This window comes from Anabrus simplex, chromosome 1, assembly GCF_040414725.1.
Source record: "Anabrus simplex isolate iqAnaSimp1 chromosome 1, ASM4041472v1, whole genome shotgun sequence".
Lineage (NCBI taxonomy): Eukaryota > Metazoa > Arthropoda > Insecta > Orthoptera > Tettigoniidae > Anabrus > Anabrus simplex.
In genome coordinates, this window is record NC_090265.1 from 1,081,828,209 (window position 1) to 1,081,840,476 (window position 12,268).

Here is a 12,268-nt window from a genome sequence, read left to right on the forward strand (position 1 = left end):
TTGTGGAGAACAACCCAGAGAATCTGATCCTGCATTGATTAAGAGTGGGGTTCCACAATGTACTACTATCAGACCTTTATGTTTTCTTATACATACTGCTACGGGCTATTCATAACCTAGTGCCACGCATGGTCCGTTGCACCCGGCCTTCCGACACCTGGCGGACAGTGCTAGACTGGGCTGGGCCTTGCATCCAACGGTTGACCGACAAGATGGATGGTCTCAAGGCCAAACTGTACCACACTATTTGTTAGTTGCAGTTGAGTGGGACGAATGTGTCGTGTGTGATAACTGATGTTCTACACTAGAGAGCAGCAGATACTTCTCTTTGAAGTCGTATGAAAAATGTTTACGTAAATTTTAACGTTGTTATCTGGAGACTCCTCGGCCATCGAAAAGCACTGTAATATGGTTATTTAAGAAGTGGAAAGAAACGGGCTCTGTTTCTGATAGGAAGAAGCGATGATTTAAACAAACTCTCGCTGAGGAACGGCTTCAAGATATCCGAATGAGGATGGAACCGAGTCTGTAAAACTTGATCCTGCAGCTCTTCCAAGAATGTGAAATGTCTCTAGGTTTTGCCTGTTAAGACCTAAAAATGAGGGTAACAGGGGGGCCAATGGACACCATAAGACATTTTTGACGATTAAGACGGTTACAGTTTAATTAAATATTATAATTTTATTCTCTAAAAATCAACCTTACAGTCCAGAAAACAAAATAAAATATTCACTTGCTTTAGTAAGTCTCGTGATGTCTCAGTATTAATTAATTTATCAATTCTTGCAACAATGTCCGTTTGCCCTATATGATAGAGGTATACGGACACTTTGTGGGGTCAAATGGACATAACTTTTTTCATTCACTGCTTTGTTTCTTTAAACACTTGATAAACAAAATATGGATCTTCACTATTTTCGACACATTTAACACCAAACCACAAATAGCACTTTAAGCATTCGACCCAGTTTTCATCTCTTTTGTAAAGTTTCTTGCAAACATTACAGGAATCATCTATGTTGCTGTTTTTGCCCCATGACTTCTTCTTTTTATTTTTTATTTTTTTTATTTTATAGACTATATTTTCTGTTCCTTAAGCTGGTTGATATAGTCTGGTAATGTCAAAATTTGCGAATCCTCCGTTTTCCTCCTTTTTACTCCAGATGTAGATGTCGAAGGTACAAGACTTAGCTTGGCAAAAGTAGTTTGTGTTGAAGGTAGTCCGTTTTCTGACATCTCAGTTGACGTGGATGGAATTTGTGGTGGTGTGTTTATTTCTCCTACTTCTTCTACCTCCACATGGACACTGCCTGGCAGGAAGACATGTTCAGACAGGCGATTAGCATTGAATGGATAAATTCTGCAGCTCTTGAAACCGTTAGCTGCATTCCTTACTGAGGATCCTCGGTTCCAGGCTTGGGAAAATATTCCACCAAATGGTACCTTATTTATACCTTTTCCAGGATTTCTTTTGACATACAGTGTGCATGCATAATTGTAGAAAGTTTTAGAGGGCCTAATCATGCTATGTCTAAGGGCTGAAGTTTGCGTGTGCTGTTCGGGGGGGGGGTAAACAGAGAAGAAATACATTGTTCCTTGCTGCCTTCTCCAAAGTAGGGGGATCTGAGCAATGAGATCCATGACCATCAAGAATTAACACAACAGGGCCGGGAGGTTTCATACTAATAAAATGGTCAGGCTATTGGGATTGAATGGATAAATTCAGCAGCTGTCGAAACCGTGAACTGCATTCCTTACTGAGGATGATCCCATTTCATATAACCAGACTCAGAAACAACTACTTTCATTCCCGGAGGCATTCCAGTTTCATAGTCATCATTGTACCTCTGTTCCTTCTTCACAACAAATGGTGGTAAGTAATTTCCTATAGCAGAAACGCAAACCATGACACTGACTGTTTCCCCCTCCTCACAGTTCATTTGACAAACATCTTTCTTACCACGTTGAGATAACTTATTTGGCTTGTAAATTAATTGCAAACCTGTTTCATCACAGTTGAAAACTTGTCCTGGTTTATCCCAAATATGATTATCTTCAAGCAACTTGCATAAGTTGTTATAAAATCCCTTTATTTTCTCCTTATTCATACTTTTGCACCTGCAAAAGATAAAGTCTCGGCAACACGCACACTAAAATTTTTGTGACAGGGAAGAAAACCCCGTTCCTAGTCAATCCCACCATTTCGTTCGTCATTATTAAATGGATGTCTAATTCCATTTGTAAATGCATAACGGTAAACAAGAGAACGAATTTCCTTGTATGTCCAATTGAATCAAGCTTAAGCTGCAATTCAGTTTCCTTACTAAACACAGTGTGCTGCCTAAATTTAGGAATGCCCACTTTCGACATTATTCTTCTGCTTAACATTTTCCTTGGTACAGGAAATGCTTTTTGCTGCTGTAACTAATGGCATGCCATCAGTTTTAAACGCTTTGATTGCAGACTCCATATTCTCCTGACCAGGAACAATGGTCAGTCACTTGTTCATGATAATGAACCATCCTGAAAATAATAATTAAGCAATTATCCCTTTGCCTATATTATGCAATACAGTATTGATTGAAATAAATGAAAGTATCATAAGATTAATTATACCCTGTGCTAAATTAATTATCTTGAATTAGCAACTTATGATTGTATTGAAAACTGTTTGTTTACAGACGAACTGTAGTGTCCAACTGCCCCCCAAATGCACTGTCCTGCCCCTATTAGCAGTATTCTGTAGTTAATTCCATAAATGGTCAAGAGATGACAGGAGCGTGCAGAGACCTTTGTCACCTGCACGCCACACTGTCCATGCCTAAGTCCGCTGCCTGTGTTCCTTATTCCTATGCAAATCACGCTATCCCTTATTTACCAAACATATTTTTCAGCATTACGTTATTCATGGATACTTTGTGAGTTCACCTGAAATAGTTTTCACCGCCGATGCTCCGCATTTCCCTTCTACATTTCTGGATTCCCTTTCCGTTTAATAACACACACACTAATCTCTCAGAACTTGCTTCTTCTGCAGCATTACCAACCTTAGCTGAAAAAATACACTAGGTTTTCTTGAGGTATGTCCGTTTGCCCCATACTTACCCTAGACATAGTGTCCACATTCTAGAAAGTCAGGGAGAAAAATTGGTCGGGGAAAGTCGGGGAAATCTTCCCCAATGATGGATTCGAGGGGATATTTTTAGGCTCTAGTTTGCTGTAACCCAGGCTATTGTAGCATTTCTTATTCAGGTATTTTTTCACAAGAAGTCCACAACAATTCTACAATTTTTGTTGTGCCCTTGAGTCATTTCCTTTAACCATTTTTATGTTATTCTTTTTTATTTCAATTCTAAGATGCCTTCTTGAAAATCATGACAATAGCTAACAAGCAGTGTTGTACATTTAATAAACTTTGGCTAGACAGTAAAGTGTTTCCCGAACTGAGCGGTTGGTTGGACATGTTGGTAAATGATGCAACATCAGCCTATTGTAAAGGGTGTTGTAAATCGTTCAAATTTAGTAATATGGCTAAACAAGCAGTCACTTCTCATGCTAAAGGACCTACTCATATAAAATACATGAAAGCTAAATCTTCCCAACCAACAGTTTCTTTCCATGCAAAGAATATCTCTACTCCATCTCCACTTGAAGATATACAGTCAAGAGTTAGCTACAAAGGAATTAGCGGTGTCAGGAACAAGTCACACGAGTTTAAGGACTTTCATTGTGAATGAAGGTGATGATACATTGGCTGAAGCCATATGGGCTCTCTAGGTTGTCACTGGGAAGATCTCTCTCAACTCTTGTGGTGAAGCCTCCACACATTCAAAACAATGTTCCCAGACAGTAAAATTGCTCAAAACTTTACTATGGGCAAAGTCGGAAACCTATGGTGCCTTATCTTTTTACATTGCTTGAAGAACTTACGAAAAACATAGTAATGAGATTTGTTAAGTCTGAAAAGATAGCTGAAGCAAGTACTTCCAAAAAGTTAATAAATTTAGACTTACAAGATAGTGCCAATCTGCTTTCAGTAGAAAAAGTGGATATTGGTTATGTTCTGAAAAGGAAAAAGTTACTTTTATGAATGAGTTCAAAAATCTCTTGATCACTATGTTAGAAAAACTCAGAGAGAAAAGTCCTCTAAAAATCACAGACCCTAAAATGATATTGCTTAAATCCAGCTTGGCTATGAAAAGGATTGATATCGTTCTTGAAAACTTGCACAGCCATACAAGAATATGTGATAATAGTGCTGAAAAGGCCAAACGACAGTTCTGTCTGCGAACAGAGGAAGCTCAGAACAATGCAGGGATCAACAAACAAATTAATGATTTCATATCTAAAAGAACGGATGACTTGGGATCGGATTAATTTTACTGCAATCTTATAGGAGAAGATGAGAAATGTGAAGATCTCTGGTCTGTAATGAAATTTTGTTTTATTTTATCCCATGGTAATGCATTTGTGAGACAGGCTTTTCTGTCAATAAACATTTAGGAATTGAAAATCCTTCAAAAGAATCACTTGTGTCCCAGAGAAATTTTTTGACAGTGTGAAACACGTTAGTGGTTCGAGCAATCAATAGAAGTCTTCGATCTGAGCCTCAAGAAGAAGGTATCAGTCATACCTAGAAAAAAAAAAATAGCAATCGGAAGAGGAAAAGAAGAAAATGGAGGAAAGGAAAACTGAATTACAATTGAAAGATTTGGAGGAAAAAGAGAAAAAGTTGAAAATTGAAAGAGAGAAGCAGGATGCTGAAATTGAAAAGAAGAAAATGGTTCTCAAAAACATAAAACGAAAACAGTAATCGTTTTGAATATACACCTAGATTAATTGGAATTATTCATATTCCCCTACATTAGAAACACGAGTTCATTGCTTTTGATCTCAAAAGTGCTTTAAATACACATGAAATAGTATTAGATTGCTGTGGTAAAATGGTTTTATTTTCGTATTTGAATTATTCTATTAGTAAATTAGTTGTTTCTTGGAAATGATAAGATAAAGGTATATGTTAGACCTACATGTTACCTTTAAACAGTTTATGGCCGTGCGGTTAGGGCCGTACAGCTGTGAGCTAGCATCTGGGAGATAGTGGGTTCGAACTCCACTGTGGGCAGCCCTGAAGATGGTTTTCTGTGGTTTTCCATTTTCACACCAGGCAAATGCTGGGCCTGTACCTTAAGGCCACGGCTGCTTCGTTCCCATTCTTAAGCCTTTCCTATCCCATCGTCGCCATAAGACCTGTATTTGTCGGTGCGACGTAAAGCAAATAGCTAAACCATTTGTTTATATATAAAGTGCCGTCAATGTAATTGTTTTTCTATAAATAATTGAAAAGAAGGAAGTGGAGAAAGAATTAGGCCAGCTGTGGGAATGGTGAGAAGCTTCCGTGGCTCAGGCGGCAGTGCGTTGGCCTCTCAACGCTGGGTTCCGTAGCTCAAATCCTGGTCACTCCATGTGAGATTTGTGCTGGACAAAGTGGAGGGTGAACAGGTTTATCTCCGGGTACTCCAGTTTTCCCTGTCATCTTTCATTCCAGAAACACTCTCCACTATCATTTCATTTCATCTGTCAGTCGTTAATCATTGCCCCAGAGGAGTGTGACAGGCTTTGGCAGTCGGCACAATTCCTATCCTCGCCGCAAGATGGGGGCTTCATTCATTCCATCCGTGACCTGGTCACTGACTGGAAAACAGGTTGTAGGTTTTCATTCATGGGAATGGTGAAGGCTGGAATTTCCTTTTTTGTTCCTTGTAAAACATGCTGTTCGAATTAACTTGTCACTCAGTTTTTGTGAGTCAGGGAAATTTTTTTTAGTAGGTCAGGGAAACTTAAGAGATCATTTCTGTGGAGACTGTGCCTAGAAAATGAAAATCCACAGCCTGTTTTCAGTCATTCGACCGGGTCAGGAATGGAATGAATGAAGCCCCATCTAGCGGCGAGGATAGGAATTGTGCCGGCTGCCAAAGCCTGTCTCACTCCCCTGGGGCAATGATTAATGAATGACAGATGAAATGAAATGATATTGGAGTGTGTTGCTGAAATTAAATATGAAAGGGAAAACTGGAGTACCCAGAGAAAAACCTGTCCCGCCTCTGCTTTTTCCAGCACAAATCTCACATGGAGTGACCAGGATTTGAACCACGGAACCCAGCGCGGAGAGGCCGGCGTGCTGCCTCTGCCTGAGCCACGGAGGCTCAGTATGCCTAGAGTTTCACCCATGTAAAATATCTGAAGTTCATAAATCAAACTCTTGACCCGGATGTGCATTTTACAATTCAAACACAATGGTATTGTGGATCCCACCCTTCTTTTTATGAGTCTCGGTTTCGTCTTATTGGTTATGTGAGTTGCCATAATAGTCTGTATTGGGATAGTGGAAATCCTCACACATTTCACAAAGTTCAGTTGCACGACAAAAATGATCAGGGTATGGTGCACAATTAGTGAAAAATGTATAATCTATCTTATATTTTTTGAAGACGCAGTGAATTTAGAGCACTGTATGAAGAACTGTTCTTGACTATTTGCTGAAATGCTCATGGAAGAAGGAAAACAGTACATTTACTTCCTAGAGAACAGTGCTACATCTTACACATTGGTATATTCTCTGCAAGCTATTTGTGAGATTTTGTATGAACGGGTAATTCTTTCTGGACTTTGGCCTCCTCGTTTCCTGATTTTAAGGTTTGTGACTTTTTATCTTTGGGGTGACCTTAAGCAGAAAGTGTATAGGAACAACCCGCATAATTTTGGGCTTTCAAGGAAGAGATCGCAAAAGTTAGACGCATTATAACCGAAGATGAACTGCAACCAGTTTTCCAGAACCTCCTGCGCCACTGCATCTTCTCCTTGGAAAAAGACGGTGATCACTTTCAACATATCCTCTGAAAACAGGTAAGAATAAACTTCCAGTACAATTGTTTTGAGTCAGGTAGGTATTGCTGCTGGGCTCTCCTTACTGCCTTGGTGAGGCTACCTGCATTGTTCACTAGGAGGTGGAGGCCGGGCCTGGTGGAACATGCGTGGCGCTAGGATATGAACACCTGGTATAAAGGATATGAGGAAAGAAATGGAATCACAGGCCCTTTGCAGATGATTCTATATGTTATTGCATAATAAGTTACCGGATTTGCAAGTGACTGTAAAATGACCTCGACATTATTGTGAGGTGATGGCAGACAATGGTATGATGGTAAACAGGGTGAAAATTCAGTTTGTAAATTTTACAAAGAGGAAAAGTCCTCTAATTTTTAATTACAGTGTTGATGGCATGGAAGTACCTAGTGGGGATCATTGGAAATACCTAGGTGTTCATATAAGGAAATCTTCATTGGGGTAATCATGTTAGTGGGATTCTAAATAAATGTTACAGATCTCTTCATATGGTTATGAGGGTACTTAAGTGTTGTAGAAAGGATATAGGCTAAAGGAGAGAGCATATAAGTCACTTGTAAGTCCCCAATTAGAGTACGGTTCCAGTGTGTGAGACCCTCTGCAGAATTACTTGATTCGGAAACTGGGAAAGATCCAAAGAATAGCAACATAATTTGTTTGAGTGATTTTGGACCGAAGAGTAATTTTATGAAAATGTTGCAAACTTTGGGCTGGAAAGACTGGGGAGTAAGAAGACAAACAGCTCGATTAAGAGGTCTTTGATATAGATGATTATACCCATAAGGAACCTGAAATATTTGTCCTGAATGAGTAAATTCATGATACCTATATAGTTAGTCTGTGGTATGAGTTAGCTGGAAAATTTATAATGTCCAATAACAGACCAACTACATTGGTATTAAGGGATATTTTCCAAGCTGTCAGTGGAGAAATGATATGGAATGACATTAGTAGGCAAATAAGCTTGAGCAGAGTTTTTTAATACTAGGAAAGATCACAAACCGAGCGAGTTGGCCATGCGGTTAGGGGCGCACAGCTATGAGCTTGCATTCAGGAGATAGTAGATTTGAACCCCACTGTCGGCAGCCCTGAAGATTTTTTTCGGTGGTTTCCTATTTTCACACCAGACAAAAATTTTGGTGTTGTACCTTAATTTTTTTTTTCTTTTTTTGCTATTTGCTTTACGTCGCACCAACACAGATAGGTTTTATGGCGACGATGGAATAGGAAATACCTAGGAAGTGGAAGGAATCGGCCGTGGCCTTAATTAAGGTACAGCCCCGGCATTGGCCTGGTGTGAAAATGGAAAACCACGGAAAACCCTCTTCAGGGCTGCTGACAGTGGGGCACGAACCTGTACCGTAATTAAGGCTGTGGCCACTTCCTTCCCACTCCTACCCCTTTCCTATCCCATCATCGCAGTAAGACCTATCTGTGTCAGTGTAAAACAAAGCCACTGTAACAAAAATCACAGTATGAAGATGAAGTTCGAATTCAAGAGGACAAATTGGGCCAAATACTCTTATAGGAAAAGGAAATGGGGATTGGAATAATTTATCAAGAGAGATCTTTGATAAATTTCAGACTTCTTATAAATCAGTTAAGGAAAGACTAGGTAAACTATTGATGGGGAACAGCCTTGAATGCAGATCAGTGGTAATTGATTGATTGTTGGTTGGTTCACTCATTCATTTATTTAAAAAAAAAAAAAATGTAAAATATATGATAGAGTTAGAATTCAAGAGGGTATATTGGAGCAAATACTCTAGGAATTAGAATAATTTTTCAAGGTAGATCTTTCATATTCAAACTCCTTTGAAATCGCTTACAAAAAAGTAGGTAAACTTGAACTTTTAACATCTAAATAATTACGGTATCCTTTAGGAGTAGCCATTGAAGGACGACCCTCTTCACTCAATTTGCTTTCATTTGATTTATAGACAGTTGTCTGAAATAAGAAATTGTGCCACTTGGACATCAAAAGAAATGATAATTAAACTGTAGCGAAAACTTGTTGTTTACAGACACTACTCGGATATAGACATGTGTCTACATTTGAGAAGTATCTGTTATTGAGTGACCCCACTTCTGTAAGTTTTGTCACATTCATGGTATACATTACATAAGACAGTAACAGTTGCCTGGGTTTAGTGGCTGGCAGATAGATGTATTTGGGGACAAGAACATGAACTACACTTTTTTCAGCTTTAATTTTGCATATGATGATGTATTATTAAGGAAAAGAAGGAATTTTTCTTTCCAATCTTACTGTCTAAATTGTTCAGCTGTTCACTCTTAATTTCATTTGTCTATGTTCTTGCCTCTCCACTCCTTCAGTAGTTTTCTGGTGTCCACCCTTTTAAAGCAACAGGGTTTGGATGCTTTCCCCATGATGAATGGACTTTCTGTCTCGCTTGCTGTACTTGCGAATGCAGCACAGTTAACCAATATTCCAATATTTTGTCTCTTGAACTTCTCCTCCTCCTATTCATGTATCCTTCAGCAATGGAGGGAAGTGATTTCCAATCTCCAACTTGAGTTGAAATATCAGCCAACTTGAATGATTCTGGCTTGAAATTAAGTTGCCTCATACAAAATGCTTCCGAAATCCCTTGTATTATTGGACTAGAAATGAAATTGTTGTCAATCATCCATAACTACTGATCTGCATTTAGGGCAGTTACCCAGGTGGCAGATTCCCTATCTGTTGTTTTCCTAGCCTCTTCTTAAATTGGAAATTTATTGAATATCTCCCTTGGTAAGCTATTCCAATCCCTAACTCCCCTTCCTATAAATGAATATTTGCCCCAATTTGTCCTCTTGAATTCAAACTTTATCTTCATATTGTGATCTTTCCTACTTTTAAAGACACCACTCAAACATATTCGTCTACTGATGCCCCCCCACACCATCTCTCCACTGACAGCTCGGAACATACCACTTAAAGTCAAATAATAATACTAGATTATGAAATTCCACCTATTCAATACATAAGAGTTTTTTAATTTAAATTTAAGAAACAGTTCTTAACATCTTAGATATAGGGACATTTTTCACCCATAATGAGGGCATCATCAGCCTAAAAATCTCATACCTGAAAGAAAGATAGATCAGGATTGTGATTGTTCTTATACGTAGTTTATAACGAAAGTCTAAAATATAAATAAGAGGATACTGTTTTAGGTACAAATGTGTATAAAATAACTAGCAAGTAGAATATAGTAGTTATAAGTACTCTTATGACAAAGTCTTATAATCAATCCTTTTTGTAGATCTTTACGAATGTCTTGTTTTTTAAATGTGGTAACAAGTAGTTAGTTAAAAGTTCAAAAACAATACCGTACGTAAATTGCTGCGATGAAATTACTACTGCTAAATGTGGTGCCTTATTCTGGAGATGGCGTAAGGAGCTTATAATAGCTTAATATTTAGGATAAAGGTCACTTTTAGTGGTAGTTAAATTAAAATCCAAAGTTGTTTGACTGTTAATTTTATATGAAAAGATAAGACGACAAACTTCTTGAAGCACTTAGGAGCGAGGACAAGTACTTATCAGAAAACGTAGCTATATTTATAATTAGCTGGCAGACGTGGTTGTAGCTTATTGTATTAAAAGTCGAAAGGAAAATGTGCGAGGTTGAGTAGAGCTTGTGGTGGTATGTCCCTTCGACAGTTGTGATGTTAATTTGGTTAAATATAAAGGTGAGTTGAAGAAAAATATGTTTTGTGTGAATTTCATTTATCAGTTACGATATTTTTAAGCTGATGATGCCCCTCATTATGGGTGAAACATGTCCCTATGTCTAATATGTTAAGAACTATTTCTTAAATTTAAATAAAAAACTCTTATGTATTGAATAGGTGGAATTTCATAATCTTAGTATTATTATTTGACTTCAAGTACATTTCATTACAAACCATAACGTGAGATTTGTAACATGTAACATACCAATTAGTCGAGCAGCTCATCTCCTTCCTTCCAAGTCATCCCAGCCCTAACTTTGCAACATTTTTTTAACGCTGCTCTTTTGCCGGAAATCATCCAGAACAAATCGAGCTGCTGCTCTGGTTTTTTTTTTCTTTTTTTCAGTTCTCTACTCTAGTTGGGGTCTTACCAGAGACTTACATGCCCTATTCTTTACATCCTGACTACAACCCCTAAATACCCTCATAACCATGTGCAATAATCTGTACCCTTTATTTACAATCATATTTATGTGATTACCTCAATGAAGATTTTTCCTTATATTAAGACCTAGGTATTTACAATGATCCCCAAAGGGAACTTTCACCCCATCAATGCAGTAATTAAAACAGAGGACTTTTCCTACTTGTGAAACTCACAACCTGACTTTTAACCCCGTTTATCATCATACCATTGCCTACTGTCCAACTCACAACATTATCGAGGTCATTTTGCAGTTGCTCACAGTCTTGAAACTTATTTATTACTCTCTTGAGAATAACATCTTCTGCAAAAAGCCTTATCTCTGATTCCACTTCTTTACACATATCATCGATATACATAAGAAAACATAGAGGTCCAATAATACTGCCTTGAGGAATTCTCCATTTAATAATTACAGGGTCAGATAAAGCTTCATCTACTCTAATTCTCTGAGTTCTATTTTCTAGAAAAGTAGCCACCCATTCAGTCACTCTCTTGTCAAGTCCAATTGCACTCATTTTTGCCAGTAGTCTCCCATAATCTACCCTATCAAATGCCTTAGATAGGTCAATCGCTATACATTCCAATTGACCTCCTGAATCCAGGATATCTGCTATATCTTGCTGGAATCCTACAAGTTGAGCTTCAGTGGAATAACCTTTCCTAAACCCAAACTGCCTTCTGTCAAACCAGTTATTCATTTTGCAAAGAATGCTTTCCAAAAGCTTACATGCAATGCATGTCAAACTGACTGGCCTGTAATTTTCAGCTTTATGTCTATCACCCTTTCCTTTATACACAGGGGCTACTATAGCAACTCCCCATTCATTTGGTATAGCTCCTTCATGCAAACAATAATCAAATATGTACTTCAGATATGCTACTGTATCCCAACCCATTGTCTTTAGTATATCCCCTGAAACCTTATCAATTCCAGCTGCTTTTCTAGTTTTCAACTTTTGTATCTTACTGTAAATGTCATTGTTGTCATAGGTAAATTTTAATACTACTTTAGTATTAGTCACCTCCTCTATCTGGACATTACCCTTGTAACCAACAATCTTTACATACTGTTGGCTGAATACTTCTGCCTTTTGAAGATGCTTGCATACACACTCCCCTTGTTCATTAATGATTCCTGGAATGTCTTTCTTGGAACCTGTTTCTGCCTTAAAGTACCTATACATTCTCTTC

At 38.1% G+C, this 12,268-nt stretch overlaps 1 protein-coding gene across 2 annotated transcripts in view; it reads left to right on the top strand.

Moving 5' to 3' along the window:
• Positions 1–12,268, top strand: part of Atac3 (Ada2a-containing complex component 3) — a 245,471-nt gene that overhangs the window by 13,164 nt on the left and 220,039 nt on the right. Inside the window, exon 1 of one of the 2 annotated variants that reach the window (XM_067137219.2) lies at positions 6,757–6,906. The exons of the other annotated variant lie outside the window; for it this stretch is intronic. The gene's annotated coding sequence lies outside the window, so the exon portion shown is untranslated. Of the gene's footprint in view, positions 1–6,756; positions 6,907–12,268 lie in introns of those variants that run through there. 2 annotated transcript variants of the gene reach the window in all.